We start from the raw sequence: 22,651 nt of genomic DNA, 5'->3' as shown, positions 1-22,651 counted from the left end.
GGAGATGAAAGCCTCAACGAGGGAAATAAAGCCGTTCTGAAGTGTAGTAGCATGATAGAAGAGAAGGTCATGTACAGCTAGACAATAAGATGGAAGGTTACGGTAGTCATGAGGAAAGTGAAAATGGGAAAAAAATTAAGTACACCTTAATTTAACCAGACCACTGAGCTGATTAATAGCTCTCCTAAGGCTCCCCCGAAGGATTAGACTTATTTTACGTGGCTAAGAACCGGGACTTACAGCTTATTGTGGAATCCGAACCACATTATACCGAGAATTGAATTTCTATCACCAAAAATAAATTCCTCTAATTCTTCATTGGCCGGCCGGAGATTCGAACTCGGGCCTAGCAGAGTGCTACCCGAGAACTCTACGGGCTCGTCCGACGAAGAACTAGAGTGAAAATAGGAAAGTGAAAAATGGGTATAAGGTCAGCAAAACCATTCAGGAGAAGCTTTTTAACAGGGATGTAATTGTAACAGAAAGGTAAATGAACAAGAATGAAAGATGTAAATGGAGAAATTCTGTCTGAAGTAAATGCAATCCTAATATGTGGAATGAATACTTAATATATGTTGAACGTGAAAAGCAGAGAAGAGGCAGAGCTGAATGGTGCAAGTTGAAAGGGCTAATGTTAGTCTGAGATGCTTGTCAGAGTGACTGTGACTGCTGAAGGTATAAGGCAATTAAGAGACTGAAGAATGGAGAGACGCAGGAGTTCATGGGTTTACAAGTGAGAGTCTGCGGTACAACAGTGACTGTGTGACTGAATGGCTGAACAGGATTTGTTCAGGAATGTGTTTTCACGAAGCAAAGGTTTGAAAAACGACGAATAATATTTCTGTTCTGTACGGTAAAGGGGACAGAGGCGACTGCAAAAAGTATAAGGGCAGAACATTTCTTAGTATACCACAGAAAGTAGGACAGACGACTAGGACTGAGAGGGGAAGCATGTGGGTTTAGCCAAGGATGGGGGTAGGAGGATCAAAGTCTGTCTGATATGAAACAGTTACGTGAAAAGTCAGAATGGGAAAACCTGTAAATGAAATACACAGACCTAGCAAATGCTGATAACAGAATCAACAGAGCAGCACTGCAGAGGAAGCTCGGGATGTATGGTATAGAACTTCGGTCACTGAGAACAACAGAAGGTTTTTTGAGGGAGGCGAAGCGTGTTATAAAAGGTCAATGGAAGAGTAACAGCAAATGTGGGTCTGGGACAAGGAGGCGCTATCCCCAAGGCTGTTAATATCTAATGGACGGATTGAAGCGAGAAATGGGGGAAAGGAAAGTGGACGCAGGTGCAAAGTTGTGGGATGTGAAAATCAGACATGAATGGAGTGCTGAATTGTTAATGTTTGCAGATGACAGTGCAACGACTGGGGATGAGGAGGCGAGCCTAGATTAGGTGGATAAAAAAAAAATGTCGAAGCTACGTAGCAGAGATAGCCTAGGTTAAGGCAGTATAAACATTAGTGAAGGTGACCAATGTATCAGGGTGTTTTCAGAAGGACTGACCAAGTTGAAAGAAAGGGGGATGATAAGCTGATGAAGAGTTTGTAAACTCGTAAACTCAGCAGTGTAAGGAAAGGAGGGCCAAGAAAACGCTGTAATGACGATTTGAATGCGATAATTAAAAGGGCCTTAATATTCAAGAAGCCCCAGAATACGTGTAAAACAGGGGCAACTGGCAAACTGTGTAAGAGGGTTCAACAAGCTACGCATATGAGTTCCATGGAGGTGTGTGGGTGGATACGATGTGGGAGTTTTCTACAAAAGAGGTTTATTTATTCTTCCCGTGATAGAATTCTATATTGATTCAATGTAAGCTTTTTCCTGCGACAGGAGAAGAAAAAAGAGCATAGCATTGAGTGCCAGAGCTTTATATTAAATGCCGAAGTATATATAAACCTCTTTTGTAGAAAACTCTCATATCGTAGCCACCCACACACCTTCAACGAACTCATATCTGTAGCTTGTTGAGCCTATGATTATAGTCAGTAATGAGATATATATATATATATATATATATATATATATATATATATATATACACACACACACACACACACACACACACACACATATATATATATATATATATATATATATATATATATATATATATATATATATATATACACACAATCATTGCAGCTAGAGACCATAGTTCATATGTATGAAATAAAAAATCTTCACTTTATGTGAACATAATTCACTAAAATATTATCCTCATCACCTTATGGCAGTTAATCAAGCTGATAAAATATTCTTGATTCAACATGGTTTCCATTCTTACAGGCTTTAGACTCATTCAGCAATGTTTCAAGTTAAAGTTTCAATACTCTTTTTACACAATAATGAAAAATCACTTAGCTTAGAGACCTATAGAATATGAATAAAGCTTAGAAGATTTAGGAGAGAGAGAGAGAAGAGGAGAGCCTCTTAAGTGGATTATCACTGGTTAGAGAGAAGATCAAAGATGCACTTCCATCTCTCAATGACATTTGAACTTCAAACCGCTCACATTCATTCCCACGCCGAATAAAGTCGCAATGCTGAAGGGTAACCAATGGGCTGGGATCTTTATAAATCTATGGAAATATTCAATCGCTGGCGCGCGCACACACCTACACACACACATATATATATATATGTATATATATATATATATATATATATATATATATATATATATATATATATATATACATATACACATTTATACACGTATCCACACACGTATCAAACCACCTTTTTTTCCCGCGACGGAAGAGGTGGAGCTACCTTCCCGGCTTTTGTTAAATCTTTTGGGATGAGGATGTCAGAGGTTATTAGGAGTCCTCCTTACCACAGCTGCTAACACTTTTTCCCCCAAACGTTTGTATAATGATTTTTACTCCCACCTTGACATATACAATGGAAATTTTAGCAATCATGTATCAGCCCCCTTGAAGATGTCTTCACTAGATAAGGAAAATCAGGTCAGTATTCGTGTTATGCGCTAAACACTTCAATTTTCCCTCCTTTACTTACTACCGTAACATCAAGTCATTTGCTCATTACACACAGATTTTGCCTTGCCATTTCACGCGCATTATATATATTATTTATAAACACATTCATATCTACTGTATACATGGACACACATACATAATATATGTATAATGTATATATATATATATATATATATATATATATATATATATATATATATACATATATATATACATATACGGTATATATATTATTTATAAACATATATTACATTCTATATCTATATGTTATACACATACATACATGTGTGTGTGTGTGCATAATATATATGTATATATAAAATATATATATATATATATATATATATATATATATATATATATATATATATATATATATATATATATATATATATATATATATATATATATATATAGTGATTGACGATATATATATGGATAATTACAAACGGACTTAGGTCAAGACACTATTGCTATGTGCCTTATTACCATGCAAATGGAATGTATTAAATGTTATCTGGAAGGTGACCTAAGCAAGTCACTTGCTTTTGAAGAGGTATTATGATCAAATGTTTGCTTAACTGATGACAAGGATGGATTCCAAAATCTCTCTTGTGTATGAGCAAATGGTCCTCAGCGACACCGATGCCTAATTTGAATCTCTTCTGGAACACTTAGGCCTATGCATCTACTTCATGAACACACGACTCTGCTTATGTTTTGTTTAAAGGCGTTCATTCACTAAACACACACATAATTCACATAATTATCATAATTGGGGAATTATTTTTTCTCCGGACTAATTAAGATTTAACTACACATCTTTCAGTGAGGTTCTTAAGTAGAGCCAATTGAACGACTAATTTGAAAATGAGTTAGAAATACCGTTCATTTATATAAAAACAAACAAACAACAAAAACAGTAATAGTATTAAAACAATAATAATTATAAACTGTAGCTACATGACTCAATAATCTTCAAAAGGTTTCTGAATAACAACCACACCTAAAAAAACTGAAACAAATTTAAAAGTAAACTAATAAACAAAAACACAGGGGTCTCATTCATTACCATTATCCTGTTCTTCCTCCTCCTCCTCCCCCTCCTCCTGCTCCACTTCCCGATCCTCATCGACGGTGTCGTAGTCGTCATAGTCGCTGTAGAGGGTTTGATACCTGTAGCTTCTCGAAGCCTCGAGTTCTTGGATCCACGCCCTGAGATCGTCGATCTTGAGAAGGGCCTCGAGGTCGAAGCCAGACACGGCCGACAGGGGCGCTCGCGTCTCGGCCAAAGGACCCGGTTCCAGCAGGTGGTGGTGTTGAGACGAGCTTCCGGCCTCCTGACCGTCGTATCCATACATTGTTACTTCATGGGAAGCGGGGGATTGGGCCCACCGTCAATATCACAAAACAATAACGATTCATCCGATCAGCTTTCTCACCGATAAAACATCTTTTATCACAGTGTGTATCACAGACTGGATGTGCATGAACTACGTGGTAACTCTATCAATTCGTATTTTGTTCCTTGACAAAGAAAACAATTGGGATACACTGAAGGCAGAAAATTGCAGTCAACGAAAAAAGAATTAGTTTAAAACGTCGTACGTGTCATGTGACTCACCCAAAAGCTAAAGAAAATCTGAACAATAAAATCATAAAATCAACACATGCTAGCGATCACACGAACGAACAACATTCATGCAAGGAGTACGTCCTCTGAGAAGAGGAGAACCACACTGCACTGAAGGTTTCTCTGGTCGGTCGGTCGGTCGGGTCGGTCGCATGGCCTCCAGACATGAATAGACACTTCATCTGTTCTAAGGGAAGAGGCGCTCGAGGAAACACCAGCCGACGCTGCAACTGCCGACGTTGTCGTTGTCGTTGCCGCTGCCGCTGCACCAAGATCGAATACCTTCCCACGCTTACAAGATAACAACAAACATTTCGGGGAGAGGGGAGAGGGAGAGCGCGAGAGCGAGCGAGCGCAATTCATAACATCACCACCACCTGCCAGCCATCATCTTGAATCAAAACAGCAACTACTTCCTGACTAACTCTGCTAAACTCTCTCTCTCTCTCTCTCTCAAAGTGCTCTGTACAAGACTGGCACTTTATTAACAAAAATCTACTGAGTTTACTGGTTAACATTCACTTGTTGCAACTGAAATACGGCAACCACCATCAGCATATCACTAATAATAATAATAATAATAATAATAATAATAATAATAATAATAATAAAAGGATGTGTTACTATAAAAGGTGAAACAAATGTGGACAAAAATACCGATACTAACACATTATGCATTTCATCCTCACATTACACTAAACGCAATCTTAAAACCCTCACATCACACACACAACACACACACAAACACACACACGAGGGGACAGAGAAAACCTGTTCTAATAAAAGGCTCAAGTGTCAGCAGTGAAGTGAATGTCACTAAACCAAATGTGATACCATTAAAGAATGAAGGTGGTTCAACGTTCAGAGTACCTACATTTAAATGCTGGGTATGACCAATGCAATGCTGTAATTGATCTATTGCCACTGTCAGTACACTGCAAAAATTCTAAGCGGGTAACAATGCAACAATAGGCAATAAACACTTCTACCTCTCTGTTCACAGGCATGACAATGGCCTTCCAACAGATACGACTTATGGCAGCCACTTAGTGAGGCGAACAAAACCAGCGCTAATTGGCCGGTCCATTTAAAGTGACCAAAACTGTAAAAATAAAAGGGCATTCACACCGGCAGAAACAAAACATAGGATAAATGTTTTCTATACTCTTGAAAAGATAAAAAATGAAAAAGTATCGCCTTTTTAAAAGATTCCAGTATAAAAAGGGCTTACCAAAACATTTACCTCCCTAAATCGGGCTCTCTTCTTAATCTGAGAGAATTTTACTGATAGACAAGGGTCAGGGAAGGACCAGATATTCGATTCAAGTTGAGAACCACTGATTTGTGACCAAAAACTGTAAAAATAAAAGTGTGTGTGTGTGCAGAAACAAAACATCTATAAATATATATATATATAAAAAAAAAAATGAAAGACGATCAAAAGATATATAAATATATATATTACTAAATGGGCTCAAATATATACAAAAATCAACAGAAAACCATATATCCGATTATTTCATATGTATGTGTATACATACATACATACTGCATGTATGTATATACACTCACACAATTTCTATCTGCGGAGAATAAAAAGTCCCGGAGCGGAGCAAGAAACAAAGAATGACACTGGCGAACGTGTCTTCTGCTCTTCCCGTCCGCAACTTGTGATGAGATAAAACGTGTTCTGGAATGTGGCCATGTAAACCGGTTCCGTTGTCTTACGCCAAACTACTGTAAATGCAACGACAACTCAACACTTGATTTACATGAACACTGCGGATGTACAGTAGGCCGCCATCTGTTCTTTTTTGCGCTCCTGATAAACAAAGAGGAAACTGTTCTGATGATGTGATGGATCATAAACGTTGGAAGATATCAATCGTCCTACGTGCTCATATTTTTTCGATTCCAAAAACAAGAATTTTTGCTAAGGTTACTCTGTCGCCAATTGGGCGAATGAGAAAATTTGCAAGGAAACGTATTATAGGAGTTAAATCAATTCTTACATATGTCAGCCAGGGAAAAAGGTTCTTGCGGTTCAGCAGTTTTTACCTTCAAATTTCGAATAAATGCAACTGCTTCTTCAAACATTGTATCTTAGCATAGAATGATAAAAATAACACCAGAGAGAACAATATGATTTTCTATTTAATAAAATAAGTAACCATTCTGGCTAGTGCATTAAATCACTCACAACATGACATCTCAAAAAATTGGTGTAATAAACATTTTAATATAAAATGCAAACACAACCCAAACTATATTAAGTCACAGTTTCACTTTTTTAATGTTACAGTACTACTGGTGGCAAACCACCAACTGACTAACGTCCAGTGGTGGCAGCAGGCATAGGCATTTGTCTCCCATTTGTACTAAACTCTTCTGTTACTAATTCCCTCCTTCCTAATCTGCCCACTTGAAGGAATTCATCTCATCTCTTTACCTAAGAAGGGTAGGGGGAGGAGGGGGGGGGGGGGGTGAGAGGGAGCCAGATGTGATGTGAACCTCGTGACTCACCCGACTCCAAACAACGTTCTCCCTATCATGGTTTCAGATATCCGAGGGTCAAAGAGATAACGGGAGGATACGATAGGGGGGAGGGGTACATCAGGGAAATCGCCGAGGGTCGATCTTGGCTATCGGGGAATACAACACTTTCTCACACCGGAGAGTAGTTGTCAAAACACACTCACAACAAGGCCGGTTCCACTATCCCTGGATGATGTCTAGCTAAAATGAAGATAATCAATTCCCACTCAGTTACTTTTGAAGTCTGCCTTCTTGCGGGAGGAAGGCTCTCTCTCTCTCTCTCTCTCTCTCTCTCAACGTGTATATATTCTTGGCAGAGTGGGTCCATCCTGCAAGATGCTACGAAAGAAGTGGAAAATGTAAAATGGAGTGAAAGAGCAGAACTAGGTTCAAGAAGCGATAAGGGTTTATTGAAACAATGATCTCGATACATAACAAAGAACTATTCAATCTCTTCTTTTCTCTTCTCTTAGTAAGTCGTTAAGAACCACACCTTTCACTTCTAATGAAGCACTGCAAGTCTACCAGCACAATGAGCTTTCAAAACAAATGTTGGCATTGTTTTTTTATTAGCATCCAGCACCTAAAATAATCTTTCTAAATATAAAAAGTCTACGTGACTCTGCAAACAAATGAATATATAAAAAAAAACATTTAATGCTCTTACGATAACATAATCTCGTACCAACTGCTTACACACTCTCTCTCCCGAGCCAAAAGTTGATGATTTTAATCTGGGACCTTTATTTAATGAATTTCTAGGATTGCAGCGAGGAAAGAAATGAAGTAATTTCAACATACTACTTACGTAACTGTGGTGTTTGTCTTTCCACTGAAAGTATTAATCAGATCTGTAATTTAAGTTGCACTTATGAATAACTGAATATTTGAAGATTCGCCCTATGTGCAAAAAGTAATAAAAAGACTTCACCGTTTTCTTTCTACTTCCTTCATGTGAATTGCTACACATACATAAACAACACACACACACACACATATATATATATATATATATATATATATATATATATATATATATATATATTATATGTTGCATGTGAATATGTTTATAACACTTGCTAACACTTCAACAGTTACAATGGAATACAAGGGAGTCAAGAATGGAATACGAAATAAGAGGGTTTTAGAGGAAGGAGAGAAAATGCAGAAAACGAAGGGTGTAAAAATAGTGTAGTAAATCCACCTGCTTTGTACAGTATATGACCACTTTATGCCTTTGATTTTAAACTCGCCGAAAAACCACATCAAAACAAAACCTTTAATCATTTGGAAGCGTCAGTAATATTGGTCTGCGGTTGCTGTCAGTCATCAACATAAGCCATCACAGAAGGGGATTTTTAAATTCCGTCCACTGGTACACAGTATGTCTTAACACAAACATTTCATTTTGCACACCTCCTGTCGTTTCTACAACCAGCTTGTTTATCTCTACGCTTTTCATCATTTTCCTACTCCAAACTACTATGAATAACCATATTTTCATTACAACAGAAGTAACATAGTTACCACATTCAGTCAGGTTACCTGTCTCTGGGTCCTGGTCTATGACTTCCAATTCCCAAATATGAGGCTCTGATTCCTCACTCCATATACTGTCGACTAAAATAATCTCTGCAGCGAATCCATCACATATTGGTTTCCCATCTCCTAGGTTTCTTTATTATTGGTTCCACTTCAAACATTATGAATACATTCATAAGTACATTGGTCTTCAACAGCTTCTGGTAACTGACCCATACCCCCTTTTTATGGATATTTTTTCTTTTCTTTTCACCCATGAATAAATCATTTATGATTGTGAGATACCCAAACTCCAACTGTACTCCCTGAACACACCGGTTTGTCGACATCATCAGCTTGCTTGTCTAAACATTTTCTCTCATCTTTTCTTGATCTTTGTTTAACTTCTCTATCTAGACTTGAGTAACTCGTACCTGTGTTCCTTCATCCTCCTGAAATTTGCCTGCATATACCTTTTGCTTTAGCCAATTCCTTACTTAACTTAAGTCTCACTTAATATCTAAGCTTTCCATTTTGTTACCCCATATCCCAGTACTACTTTTTCATCTGGCAGATACACATTCCTGATGTTACACTAGTCCTCACTGACTGTCTGATCCTTCTCAGGTATGGTTTATCGAACTGCAAATTTACTTCAAAATTAATTTGCAAAAACCTCTTGGTGTTCATCATCAAGAAGCTTTGTTGTATCAACTTTTTCAAATTTGGTGTGGCAATGACAAATTAACGATAACTGCTGACCTTTGCTCCTCTGTAGCTCCTAACGTTCCTAAGTGTTCTTTTTCTCTCTCAGTTAGTACCGTTACTTCCTCCATACCTTCATTGTTCTTAAAAACTTCTGCATTCATATCACCAACAATATATAATTCTCATAACTCTTTCTGGTATTTTATCCAAAACATCCTGCTTTAAAAAATAATTGAAAAGTCATCTTTTATTTTTTTACAGAATCCATTCATAGATGCACAGAACATGACAATACTCATATGGCATTAGTCTGCATATTAAATCTTGCCAGCATCAGTCTACTGATTACTGTACTCAAAAAATTAGTCAGTACTTTTTCTGCATTTGGCGTTAAGATCATGCCTACTCCTCTATGTATTCTGTCAGCTCTTCCTGAGTAAATGTACACATTACCCTTTCCAAATTTCTTTTCCTATTCCTATGCATTGAGATTCACAAACAGCTATGATGTCCAGTCCATACCCCTTGAATTTATTTTCTACCTGTTACGGTTCTTCCTGTTTGATTCAACGTTCATACTTTCCTATTTCCTGTTTTCGGTTTATCCTTGGTTAAAGTATACCTTAATTTAACCAGACCACTGAGCTGATCAACAGCTCTCCTAGGGCTGGCCGGATGGGGCTGGCTTCTCCCTGGCCGATTAGACTTATTTTAAATGAGCTAATAACCAATTGGTTACTAGCAACGGATCTACAACATTGTCGAATCAACCACATTATAGCGAGAAATGAATTTCTATCACCAGGAAACAAATTCCTCTAATTCTTCATGGGCGGCCGGAGACTCGAACTTGGGCTAGCAGAGTGCTGGCCGACAACTCTGCTCGACTTGTCCAACGAGAACTAAACCTTGAAATATTTCAAACTGGTTGATTCTTAGTACCTCAATACACCCAAGACCAGGAGCCTTTTTCTAGATTGTGCCTCTCCATTTAGCAGAATTCATAGATAATTCACTGGTTATACACACTAGAGGAAGCTAGTTCCCTGCAGCACACAGCTCCTAGCTGAACAAGTCCTATGACCCCTGCTACATAGCCTACTGATTTTTAACCAAGATCTTCCGCCAGGCGTCCAGAGTGATTTATGGTGCTCCTTCTGAACAAGACCACAATTACTGATTATAAAATATAGTTTTAACCCAAGGAGGTGTTAACCTACTGGGCAAGCAAGTACTTTACCCTGAGCTTGGGGCTGTAATCCAGGTACCGGTGCTACCGGTTGGTGCAAGCCAGGTACTCTAATATAAAACATATATGTGTATTGTTCAAGTACACACATGCAAACAAACACCTCAAATACACATACATACATGCATACGCATACGTACATATATATATATATATATATATATATATATATATATATATATATATATATATATATATATATATATATATATAAATGATAATAAATGTTCAGAATGACCTTAAAGATAAAAATTACTGACTTAATTACTTAGTAGTTACCTTATATATATTTTCTATGTACTCGTATGTTTAATATATATTTTTTTAAATGTTAAATTGTTATTGTTTACCAAAAGGAAAAAATGTGTTGCACTTTTATAAACATATAGAGCTTATTCATTCTAAGGTCCTTTTCGGTGGTCAGTCTCTTCCCCTGTATAATCCTCTAATCGACTCCTCCCTGCTTCCGAGCTGTTGGGCCTAATCTTCTGTAAAACCTCTCAAATATCTACTGTGTTGGATTCCAGGTGCGTCTGTTCCCTTATATATAATCCCTATCCTCAAGGATATCTGTATGTCATCTGTCAGTTATACGTGCTTTACTGTAACCTTACTTTTATGTTTCCATTCAGTCTGCTAAGTAAAGGACCGCGAGTCGAAAGGCCTAGCAACCACTCCGTTGTTTCACTTTTCCCTTCATGGTATTTTCCTTTATTCATACATTCATCACGTTCCACATCTTCGTGACTCAGTTATAAACACACACACACACATATGTGTGCGTGTGTTACTGAATCACGAAGATATTGAGCGTGATGGATATATAAAAAAAGACATAATCCACGAAGGAAAGGGAAACAATTGAGTACAGCAAGGCCTTTTTATGTTTCTTCAAAAAAAAAAAAACCTTTGTTTAACCAGACCACTGAGGTGATTAGCAGCTCTCCTAGAGAGGGCTGGCCAGAAGGATTAGACTTATTTCGCGTGGCTAAGAACCAATTGGTTACCTAGCAACGGGACTTACAGCTTATTAAGGAATCCGAACCACATTATACCGAGAAATGAATTTCTATCACCAGAAATAAATTCCTCTAATTCTTCATTGGCCAGCTGGAGACTCGGAACGCGGGCCCAGCAGAGTGCAGTCGAGAACTATACCGACTCGTCCAACGAGGAACTATATTTCTTCAGTCAGCTAAATGGACAAGAAGTTGGAAGCCCTTTGTACTCCATTGTTTCTCTGCTTTCTTTTGTGGATTTTGTCTTTATATATATATATATATATATATATATATATATATATATATATATATATATATATATATATATATATATATCGACATAAAGGAGCATAAGATTAGTTTTATTTATCCTTCAAGACTTCTTCAACCTTGAAGACTGGAAGAAATACTGGGAGTGATGCCAGGAGGTTACAGAAGTCTCGCATGCATTAGCACTTGAAAATAAAAGAAAGACGTCAGAAAACAAAAGAACACTACCAAGGATCTGAAAGCGTCTCGTCTGTCTCTGTGGAAAGGTTCCAAAAGCCAGCATGATGCAGGGAAGGTCGAGTGACCTGGGAATGCGAAGCCACCAAGATACTATAATAACCACATCATGAGAGAACGCAGACCCAACGACCATTTGTTTAGATAAACATCAAAGTATCTGGATAAATTTGAGGAGCGAAATGTTTCTCTCTCTCTCTCTCTCATACATGAGAGTCGCAACCCACATACACACGCACATTCAAGTCTCCTCGAAGCTGATGAAAACAGAGACATACAAACAAACGAGCGTGTACACGTGGTGCCGCTACCAAAAGGCCCACATGACGCCGCACCCCCGTGACAGTGCCACAGAGGAATGTAGACGCAAACGGCCGACAGCTCTGGGACAAAAGGCCGGGCGATACCGTAAGAAAAAAAAATGTCGATAATCTAGATACAGATTCGGAGGTTCTTTCTCTTTCGTCTTGATGAAACTGAGAGAGAGAGAGAGAGAGAAAAAAAAAAAACAATAACTTATATTCTCAAAAGCACCGTAAATATAAAAAGAAAGAAATAAGGTTTCAAAAATGACAACAAAGGGAATGCTAGAGAAATAGAGAATAAAGCACACGAATGCTCTGACACATTTACTCCTGCTATAAGCAACATTCCGCAAAGTCCACAAGTCCAGACGCGTTGACGATATAAGATAAAACAAACAGGAGATTCAGAAAAAAAACACCTAACCAAATCTGAAGAGAACAAAAGTCATTCACTGTTAAGTAAATGAGAAGAATTCATGCTTAAAATAGGCAAATTCCTCCGGGGAAAGTGAAATACTGACAGAATGTATGATTCAAAGCAAAACCTCAAGATTAATCTTTTAACAGAAACAGACTACCGTAAAAATTACACTAATAGTAGAATAAGCCTTAACACTAAAATAACTATAAACTCTCGTAAAAACAAAGGAAAGTATAATCTAATATGCAGATACACAACGCAGGGACGCTTATTTCAACTCGAGTAAACAAGAATGATCTAAAATGATAATGCAACGCATTCAAGGTCAAGGAATGTAATTCCCGCACACAGGCAAAACAGCGTTTCTAATAGCAAAAATACTTTCAAACAAAGAAATATAGCAGCAACAAATGAACAAATGAGCAGGACAGATACGAAGGCAGAGCAGCAAGCATCTCATTGGCAAATGCAAATGAAACTCATAAAGGAGTCAATGAGTATAGGACACTTAAGCTGCATTTTGTTTAGGCACTCAAGTAGTCGTTTACGTCGCTCATAAACGTCCCTTTTAGAACGGCACAACCTCGTCAACTCAACGAGTGCACGTTTGTATTGTTTATGTCAAACATTCATTCTTAAACGTGCTTTTTTCCATTTTTAGGGGGAACGATCCCTTCTTTTGAAGGACTTTGACGGTGGGGTAGGCGGTGGTAGGCTCAGTTCGACGGCTGCCCTGCCTGACATCGCTTAGACCTCGGTAACGAATGTGCACAATTGTACCAAATCCCCCAGCTCCCTTCTCCCAGCAGCGAGGAGTTAGGTCGGCAGTTGTTGACTCAGATGTCTGTTATGTTTTAGAAGATGTTGGAGTCTTTGTTTATGTGTATTAGTCTGCACCCATCTGCTTTCAGCAAAGTTTTCAGTCAAACACAGGTGAGTAATTCATCTTTTTCAAGTATCTTAAAAATATTACTTATAATCGGATTCTTTTTGAGAATCAAAGACAAACCGTTCATGTAACTTTAAAACATATCTTAAAAGACAATCCTCCACAACATTGTTAAGGTAATTTTTTTTTTCACACATCCCATGGTAAAAGCACAATTCTGGCTTAGAACTGTTGTTCTTGAAAACAGCAAAACGCTGAAAAATAACAGCAACATAAAAGCACACACTAGTTGCTACAAAGTAACACCATAAAATGTTGAAGGGACGCGCACTTGAATCTAATTTCCTTACATTTACTCCATTACCGTAATGATAAAGAGAGAGAGAGAGAGAGAGAGAGAGAGAGAGAGAGAGAGAGAGAGAGAGAGAGATTCTTTAAACAAGATACAGTGTAGGGTCTAAAGTCTAATTGGATCAACGAGTCTTTTTCTCCTCCTTAAAACAGGGCAGTATACGGCGCTCATTAACATATTCCCCTCATAAAGAAAAAGTCAGACTGGATTACAATTTTAGTCAATTTTAGGAAAAACACTTCTACCAATGACTACTCTACTGTACAGAGTAACCCGGCACAACCCGTGAACAAGATTAAAACAGAGCAACTAACTGCTGATGTAATGACTAAGAGTGTTCAATAAAAATAATTTTCCAATGCAGTGAGGAAACCATCATAAACTTCGCTCCTGCCAGCCTCCGGCCCTCCTTGCAAATGGCCGTCTTAAGAACCCCTTGTGGGCCATCCACTTCCCATCGTAAAGGAGTGAAATTTGTTTCTCTGGAAATCCTCCTCACGCAGTGGGCCTGCTTGTAAGTGCTAGAGAATGCATCCCCCCTTCCTGTGATTCGTAATTTCTTTCCATTCATTCGATTACCCTTTCATTCATTAGGAAATATATTGTAACATACTACAGTATGTGACCACATACATAAACAGATATATCAACTTTATCACATACACAATTGTTCTGTGTAGAATACTAGAATCTAATCCCTTAGCCTGAGCTGTTAATCAGCTCAGTGGTCTAGTTAAATAACGTATACTTAAAGGACGCATTCAAACTGGATGTGGTTTCTAATGGAGTATTTAATGAGCTTTCTTGAACAAACGGATTCACACATTTATCCTAATGGAGTATTTATTCAAAGTTACAAGCTTTCTTGGACAAACAGTCCACATTACCCATACTTGATTAATGTGGACTGTTTGTCCAAGAAAGCTTGTAACTTTTTCTGAATAAATACTCCATTAGATACCATCCAGTGCTTTGAATGAGGTCATTTTAGTTAAAAAAACATATATATATATATATATATATATATATATATATATATATATATATATATATATATATATATATATATATATATACATAAAGTTATTTATTTTTCTAATGTACATTTTCTACAATGAGGGCAAATACATAAAAAGACAACTCTAATGTAATTTTCTCAAGGAGGGCAAATAAATAAAGACAACTCGAGAGGGTGCATGCGCGAGCACAACCAAAGGAACAAAATCGCGAGGGGAAACACGACAAGCGGGGGGCAGTACCATCTCCCCAAGAGCAACAGAACAATAATGGGATCACTAACTCCGCCAATTTAGTTAACGGGCAGAGAAAACATGGGTTAACACCCATGCATTAGGTCTGAGTTAAAGTCCAGGGAAATTATGGGCTTCACTGGTCCATTCTTCGAACCGTTTGCTAGCCGGCCTCTTCGTTAGAATCCCCAGGAGAACGACGAAAAAATATGCGGAGCGAAGCCTATATTCGGTCACTACGGTTGGAAGTTTTCAGAAATAAAACTGACGAAGTTTCGGTTGAACAATCACGTGAAGGTGACACAAAAACAGATACCCAGATACCATAAACACACTGAGCACGACCCTGGGCAGTTAGCGGAAACCACAAGTACATTAACGACGAAAAAAACAAGGGAATGCGTCAATGTACCGACACGATGACACGCCTAACCATGATCCTCCCTAAAAATATAAAGCCACGTGTTCTTTCAAGCAATGACGTAAGACAAGAGACTTTTTGTCTCTGGTCATAGGTTAAAGGAGGGCGAGCAGCCCTTGAGAGTTAAGTGATACTAACACTCATCGGTGGTAGAGCTTTTCAACTAAACAAGCCATGAAGAGAGAGAATTAAAATAATGACCAGCCACATGAGCTGCTTTCAACACTTACGTCAATACTAACTGATAACTTTTCAAATTAATTCCGAGAACCTATCCCCAAGATCATGATCTTCATCGTTCTATACGTTATCTAGATAATCGAGAGGTCATACGCCGGGCAAAAAATATTCCTAACATGAGAAACATTCTTTTTTACCAAAAAAACTACCAGAAACATTCTTTTTTTACAACGTACCAAAAACCTACCACATTATGACTAACTTATAACCGGAAGAAATATAATTTTCACAATCTAAGACAAAACATGATCATTCCACCTTCAGTACAGAAAAAATACATAATCCGAAATCATTTAAAAAAAAACCCAAACAATAATTGGTCAAATATCATTTAAAGCAAAAGGATAAACAGTAACGATGAACTTCAGCAATGTCGAGAGCGGATACTGAAACCGCAGTTATCAAAACACACCGGCACGTAAATAATGGACAGGAATAACACCCACTACCAACTCAAGGCATTCGTCATCAGAGAAACATTTCCTTTATATCTTACAGTTATTTGAACGTCTTCGTGAAACGTGGTTTTCTAAAACGCCGTATCCTACAGCATAAACAATATACAAAAAAAAAAAAAAATTTCCCGAGGGTACAGTAGGCAAAATAACGCATAAAACTTTCTTAAGCAGCACAAAGTGTTGAAGTGCTCTGACATTAACATATAAGCGGTTTCAGTTTCAAGGGCTAAGACCTTATATGATACAAACACAGCTCTTCTACTCTCGAACACCAAGCTCAAGAAGGCCACTTTGACATTTAAGACTTAATTTCACAGGACTTCATTCTCTCTAAACACAAATAAACAAGTAAGTATATACATACAGACATTATATATAATATATATACACATACTACAGAGATATATATTAATCCATCCACAACTATTTTTATAGTTATTCATTGCTATAGAAGAGGAGACCTCTAACACATACCCATTTGTGATCACTTAACATATGAAAGGTGCAGGCAAATTGGGCACTGATCAAGGAGAACCGTCAATAAATGAGGATATCATGTTATAGTTAACAACTGACGATTGCACGGAGGAAAGTAACAAAACCTACACAACACCATCACCATTAATAGGCTATCAAACCTAACTACAGACCAGTCTTCATGACCACAGTCTTCCAAGACGTCTGCCGTTCCAAAAAGCAAACGCGAAACTGACGAAAAAGGCCTCTCCCCGGGACCTGGAACACACACCCCCACCACCCTTGAAAACAACTCTTACTTCACTCTTCGAGCAGCAACCACGAATACTCTTATTATTATTCTTTTAACCTACGTTCATCTTTTATCTGCTATAGACGCTCCACTCTTCAGATAGTACATTCCATAACACTGATAATTAAATGGGTAGAAATACCTTAAAGGTTTGACTGTTGACGCGGACATGGGTATTAAAATCTGTATGTAACAGATATGAGCATGATATATATATATATATATATATATATATATATATATATATATATATATATATATATATAAATGTTACCCGATTAATTGACCTCTTCAGTAAGAATTTGAAGAAGGAAGGTACAACTGAGAGAATAAATTTGAACCCAACTTTGATAACCCTGCAGAACGTACGACAAACAAGTAGGAGACGACTCCTTCGAACGCCTTTGGAAGTTCCCTCTTCAGGTTACAGTTTATGAAAGCAAAGTGAGAAAAGGAAGAAGGACAGCAATAAGCAAGGCGAACATGCCAGTAAGCGTAAGTTATTTCATTTATCAACAGTTCAGGGCATTTTTCTTTCCTGCACGATCGACATTCCCCCTATTTTAAATAAGAAAAAGACCTTGCTAAGATGATGTCATACCATTAAAAGAGATCTAGGTTTAGAAGAGGGAACAAAAAATAAATATTCAAAGAGACGATAAAATAAACCGAAGAAACAAATATGTATAACTAACTCTTCTTTACAGCAATCAAGCTCAAACCCAAGGACACCGTCATAACAGACGAACATAAAGATGACATGAAGAACATCTCTAGCATACTTCTCTTGTCGTGAGTGACTGACACTGTTCAAGTTTATCACACGACCATTCATTAATCAATGGGGAAAAAACGCACGGCGAAGCACAGATTTAGCTGTCATTTAGAGCTACCCTTCCTCACTGCCAAAAACTTCTCGGATACTGGATTCTCTTTCTCTCTCTTGCAGGGGTGTAGGTGGGCCTTGGCGAGGTACTACCAAACCCTCGAAGGGATGGAGACATTCTACGGGTAAGTCTCTCTCTCTCTCTCTCTCTCTCTCTCTCTCTCTCTCTAGGCTAAGAGCGAAAAACTTGGAAACGTTCGATGCGCAAAATTTGAAAACAAAATAAAATTTCGGAGAAATCTCGAAATTTCGTGTATGGTCTCCACGCCCCCCCCAACAACTAACTACGACTCATTCTACTCGAGGCCGTGGTACTAATTTCACACACAAATTCAAAGGAAAAAACTGCACGCCCATTCCTATTGTTACGAAATGTTGTACATTTACAAAATCAATGAGGTCTTGCTTCCGAATTGAATAATAAACCCATTAAACCCAAAAATATTTGTCCACCACTTCCACTACAACCGTAGAACTGCAGTCATCAGCTCTCTGTCCCTAAACTATTCTGTATCACAACCCAGACAGCCTTCTAGTGCACCAGCATTTGCTCTCACAGTCTCTAACTTGAGGTGCTGTCACCGCCGACTCTTGCATTCCAGCCATCACAATCAACCAGTACAAAGATCTGAACATAAACCAGTACATAGATCCAAACATCAACCAGTACATAGATCTAAACATATGTTAGGAAGCGTTAGGCCTGGACGTCCTTCAAGAAGAGCACCGATTCGACTCATAGGTCAATTCAACAATTCCAATAACGGCGTCATGTCTAACCAGATCTGGCACCTTGTATACAATCCAGAGACTAGATTTAACATCACTGCCTTCCATAACTGCAACAAATTATGCGTAAGTCAATAAGGGTGAGCGCCTCGACGAAGTAATCACCCATCCACGGAAGGGTGGAACTGATCATCAAGTAATCATTAGGCGCTCTCTCTCTCTCTCTCTCTCTCTCTCTCTCCTAGTGCGTTTGTCCGTCCGTGCGAAGAATGATACCTTATCCATGTATGGGAACTTTATCTGTCCATCATTACCGCATTCCGGTTCTTTTTAGTTTTTATTCTCCACCACAAAAACCGCCCTGCTGCCGCAAGTTCATCCTTTTTCTTCCCTCTTTTAATGACCACATAACATTCTGCGCTCCATTCACTTTCTCACAAATCAACAAAATAAATGCGCAATGAAATCATGAGGAACACGAAACAGAAGCATACATTCGGAATCAGAGTTTTTGTGTTGCGTTACGGAACAACAAAATTTCATTTTAACAATAATACAAACACTAACAAGAACTTGGTCAAAGGTTAAGTATACGTTGTGTATGCTTAGCCAAGTATGAAATTTAATTACGCCACATATATGATCGCAATCGTTTCTAAATAGTAATAAAACCTCTAAGTTAGTTATCTCAGGTAAAAGAAATATATAGAGTACGTATATGTCAAGATCAGTCTGTCATTCAATCTCTTTGCTTAATATAATCAACAAGGTCAGAAGAAACAGCTACCAAAATACAAACGATGTATAATTAAATGAAATTGAAATAAACCTCACCTGAGGGAATTATTTTTCAATAATCGTTTCCTACTTACACACGTATATGCAATGCATATCAGCGAATGCTGGCATTCACCCAACGCAAGCAAATGCAAGGAAGCCACAATGGCAAAACCAACAATACAAGCTTTTTGTTTTGCCTAGTGACCGGTGCTTTAAAATAAGCGACTAAATAAACCTATCGTCTATAATAACAAGACATATTAAACCACGACCAACTGATATCGCTCTCGTAACTACATTTTCTCACGTTGCAATTAAATCTACTGCACAAATAATGATGCAAACAGAAAAACACTAAAGTGCAAATTCCCTGGAAACCAGAACTCCCTTAAATAACACCAATTACCCGTGTGGAGTAAAAGTAAATCTCAATTAATATAAACCCATTAAAAAGGATGAAGCACAAACATCAACACAAACGAATTACGGAATCATAAAGCACCATAGCGATTCTTTTTTTTCATTTTAAACGACTAAATGCATTCGCTAATTTCAATTTCAGATGAAGCGCGCGCACAACATTATGACGTTAAACTATTACACTGATTGCATTTAAAACGTATGTTACCATTGAGCCATACACACACATATATATATATATACACAATACATAATGTATATATTTGGGAGAAAATGTTCACATCATAAATAAACACCCATTTATACATAAAGAGATAAATATATGAAGGAAAAGAAAATACTGGAGTGTATTTCGATCTTTTTAAATAAGATAAAATACATATATAATACAGTACATATACATTATATGTATGTATGTATATATGGATCTTTCGTATATATATGTATACATATATATATATATATATATATATATATATATATATATATATATATATATATATTATATATATATATGGGTGTCTTTTTATTTACGATGTGAACATTTTTTCTCCCAAAATGTTTTTGATATTTAGCCAGCAATTTTGCCCTGATAAATTGAAAACAAACAGATCGAGCCGATAAATCGATACACTAGCATGGCAGGGAGGGATATAACCAATGTCATTACATTTAATTGGCCATTAAAATTGGGCGGAAAGTTTAATTACAACATTGCAAAACCTGATGTTCAAAATCTAAACTGTTAATGTATTTTTACAATAATAATAATAATAATAATAATAATAATAATAATAATAATAATAATAATATAATCCTTGGCAGCAGTTTGAACAGGTTTTATTGATTATTGTTAAGTTGCATTTATTTGTAGAAGACTTTTTTCTATTTTTTTTATTGTGGCTCCCATTGAGGGTTGTTGATACCAGAATATAAAAAAGCAAAAAATAGCAGAATCCAGATTTTTGTTTCATGAAATGACAAATATAGTTAGCAACCTCCAATGAAGATGTTAAGAAAATAGAAAAGTATTAAAATTGCAGCTGAAGCAGCAATAATAATAATAATAATAATAATAATAATAATAAATAATAGCTGAGAATAGACACGGATGATAGCATTAACAATATTACTGTTCCTCTTTGCGCTGGTATTCCTTCCCGGAAGACTACGATGCTAGTACTTGTCAATGAACTTGAGCTTTTTAACCAATAAAACGAGACCTTCAACTTGCGGATTGAGAGCGTTTGTTCCGCCAAGTGGAAAATTATTGCAATTGAAGAGAAAAAGTAAATCTGAAGCGACACATCCCCCAAGAGCTCCACGATTTGGGAGAATGCTGCCTCTAAAGAGGAGACTGGAGTTAAGACCACAAATAATTCTTTTGAATCAGCGAAGGAATCGCCCATTCCAAACGAAATGAATGCATGGCCCATCACAAAAATTTTCTATACAGAACAACGACAAAATCGACTTTGGAAAAATTTAACTATTAACTGGATCTGATGGAAAAATTTGACTATTAACTGGATCTAATAAATAAAAAACTTTCGCGTGCCGATTTCGGTTGCTTTAAATGTTGAAAATCTGGTCTCATTCTGCATAGCACTTCTTCCACAGCGTACTCTGCATAGCACTTCTTCCACAGCGTACTCTGCATAGCACTTCTTCCACAGCGTACTCTCCATCGCCTGCTTTACTTTTCTTTCGCCTTCGATTCGACTTCGACAGTAAAACTTAACTGCAACAAACTTAATTCAGACTCAGTCCCCAATGAGTGACAATTCAGACCGTTTTATCACATTTCATAGATCACTTCAGTAATAACCTCAAACACCACCAAGAGTTTTCAGCTACCCACATGAACGTTGTACTGACTGACTTGCACCTGGTACAAATTAACACTGCATTGGGCAATCAAGTCGATAATAGATTTTAAGACCATGCCTCATTTTGCACATGGGAAACATTTCACTGCACTGGATGAGTCTTACAATTTTCATTTAATAATAACCACTTTTATCAAGGGGCCAAAGCAATGAAACTGTTGACATTTAATTTCTCAAAAACGAAAAAAGGGGTTTAAAGAGAAACACATTAAATTATTTTCAAAGCAATTCACTTTCTTTCCAATGACGGCTACAAAACCAGAAGGTCCGTTTCTTTGTGATGCTGAATCCCAAAATATTATAACCACATAAAATTCCACTTCACGTTATTTCTCTCCCCAGCGCACACATTCACGGGGTGATAACACGTACGTACGCACAGCCACCACTCTTATTAGAGTTTAGAAGGAAACTGAGTCAACCACTTTTGTCTAGAGTGGGCGAGACTTCAGTGGAGGAGGGATGTGGTATGGGCGGGGAGGTGGGGGGGGGAGGGAGAGGATCATCATATCATACCGACGGGTACGAGCAAGGTTTAGTTGGCCGGGTTTGTCTATCTACCCCTCGTTGTCATGGCACGCAGGGCTATAGCGTATAAGCCATACCCACATCCCCACACAAGGACTAACCACAGACAGCCGCACACGCTCTCACTCCCCTCGAGTTCCTTG

The 22,651-nt window shown here is 37.6% G+C and overlaps 1 pseudogene; it reads right to left on the bottom strand.

Annotated features, from left to right (window-relative positions):
- LOC136833948 (disco-interacting protein 2-like) overlaps positions 1 to 22,367 on the bottom strand; it is a 123,421-nt pseudogene extending 101,054 nt beyond the window's left edge.
- Between the last annotated feature and the right edge of the window lie 284 nt (positions 22,368 to 22,651).

This window comes from Macrobrachium rosenbergii, chromosome 52 (genome assembly GCF_040412425.1).
Source record: "Macrobrachium rosenbergii isolate ZJJX-2024 chromosome 52, ASM4041242v1, whole genome shotgun sequence".
Taxonomy (NCBI): domain Eukaryota; kingdom Metazoa; phylum Arthropoda; class Malacostraca; order Decapoda; family Palaemonidae; genus Macrobrachium; species Macrobrachium rosenbergii.
This window is presented reverse-complemented; position numbering and strand designations above follow the sequence as displayed.